At 40.0% G+C, this 2,062-nt stretch overlaps 1 non-coding gene across 1 annotated transcript; it reads left to right on the top strand.

Annotated features, from left to right (window-relative positions):
- Positions 1 to 1,148: 1,148 nt before the first annotated feature.
- LOC148550908 (small nucleolar RNA R71) lies at positions 1,149 to 1,256 on the top strand. The gene has a single exon (XR_015893177.1). It is a non-coding gene; the product is annotated as a small nucleolar RNA R71 (small nucleolar RNA).
- The last annotated feature ends 806 nt before the right edge of the window (positions 1,257 to 2,062 follow it).

Below are 2,062 nucleotides of genomic sequence, written 5' to 3'. Positions count from 1 at the left end.
GGTGCCTATGGTACAAGGTATTATGAACTTTCCAGGATCCTGTTTCTTCTGAGGCAATGTCAGTTGATCCAGATCACTTAGTTCATTGATGAACAAGGGAGGTTCAACTTCCCAAGTATCAATGCCAAATAGTTTGGCATTCAGCTTCATGATTGCACCAAGAAACTTGGCAGTTTGCTCTTCAGTAACATCCTCATTCTCTTCAGAAGAGGAATACTCATCAGAGCTCATGAAGGGCATAAGGAGGTTCAATGGGATCTCTATGGTCTCTAGATGAGCCTCAGAGTCCTTTGGTTCCTCAGAGGAAAGCTCCTTATTGATCACTGGACGTCCCAGGAGGTCTTCCTCCTTGGGATTCACGTCCTCTCCTCTCCTCACAGGTTCGGCCATGATGCTTATGTCAATGGCCTTGCACTCTCCTTTTGGATTCTCTTCTGTATTGCTTGGGAGAGTACTAGGAGGGATTTCAGTGATCCTTTTACTCAGCTAGCCCACTTGTGCTTCCAGATTTCTAATGGAAGATCTTGTTTCATTCATGAAACTTACAGTGGCCTTAGACAGATCAGAGACTAAGTTTGCCAAATTAGAAGTATTTTGTTCAGAGTTCTCTGTCTGTTACTGAGTGGATGATGGAAAAGGTTTATTATTGTTAAACCTGTTTCTTCCACCATTATTAAAGCCTTGTTGAGGCTTTTGATCCTTCCATGAGAAATTTGGATGATTTCTCCATGATGAGTTATAGGTGTTTCCATAAGGTTCACCTAAATAATTTACCTCTGCTATTGCAGGGTTTTCAGGATCATAAGCTTCTTCTTCAGAAGATGCCTCTTGAGTACTGTTGGATACAGCTTGCGTTCCATGCAGACTCTGAGAAATCATATTGACTACTGAGTCAATATTTTGTTCTGAGCCAATATGGCATTCAGAGTATCAACTTCAAGAACTCCCTTCTTCATAGGCGTCTCATTACTCACAGGATTCCTTTCAGAAGTGTACATGAACTGGTTATTAGCAACCATGTCAATGAGTTCTTGAGCTTCTGCATGCGTTTTCTTTAAGTGAATGGATCCACCTGCAGAAGTGTCCAGTGACATCTTTGATAGCTCAGATAAACTATCATAGAATATATCCAGGATGGTCCATTCTGAAAGCATGTCAGAAGGACACTTTTTGGTCAACTGTTTGTATCTTTCCCAAGCTTCATAGAGGGATTCACCTTCTTTCTGTCTGAAGGTTTGAACATCAGCTCTAAGCTTGCTCAGCTTTTGAGGAGGAAAGTACTTGACTAAGAAAGCCGTGACCAGCTTATCCCAAGAGTTCAGGCTGTCTTTGGGTTGGGAATCCAACCATAATCTAGCTCTGTCTCTTACAGCAAAAGGGAAAAGCATGAGCCTGTAGACTTCAGGATCTACTCCATTAGTCTTAACAGTATCACATATCTGCAAGAATTCAGTTAAGAACTGAAAAGGATCTTCAGATGGAAGTCCATGAAACTTGCAGTTCTGCTGCATCAGAGAAACTAATTGAGGTTTCAGCTCAAAGTTGTTTGCTCCAATGGCAGGAATGGAGATGCTTCTTCCATGTAAATTGGAATTAGGTGCAGTGAAGTCACCAAGCATCTTCCTTATATTATTATTATTTTCGGCTGCCATCTCCTCTTCTTGTTCGAAAATTTCTGAAAGGTTATCTCTGGATTGTTGTATTTTAGCTTCTCTTAGTTTTCTCTTTAGAGTCCTTTCAGGTTCTGGATCTGCTTCCACAAGAATGTTCTTATCCTTGCTCCTGCTCATATGACAAAGAAGAGGGCACAGAAAAATAATAATAATAATAGAGATCCTTTATACCACAGTATAGGGATCCCTGTGTGAGTAGAAGAAAAGAGGGAGATAAAGAATGTAATGTAATGGAAGAAACACAACTGTGAGGAGGGTAGAGATGTGAGATGAGATGTTAGTAGATGAATAAATAAATAGAATAAGATGGGAGAGGGAGAATTTTCGAAAATAATTTTTGAAAAAGGGTTAGTGATTTTCGAAAATGGTTTTTGAAAAATGTTAGTATT

This window comes from Arachis ipaensis, chromosome B7, assembly GCF_059453495.1.
Source record: "Arachis ipaensis isolate K30076 ecotype BB chromosome B7, ASM5945349v1, whole genome shotgun sequence".
Lineage (NCBI taxonomy): Eukaryota > Viridiplantae > Streptophyta > Magnoliopsida > Fabales > Fabaceae > Arachis > Arachis ipaensis.
This window is presented reverse-complemented; position numbering and strand designations above follow the sequence as displayed.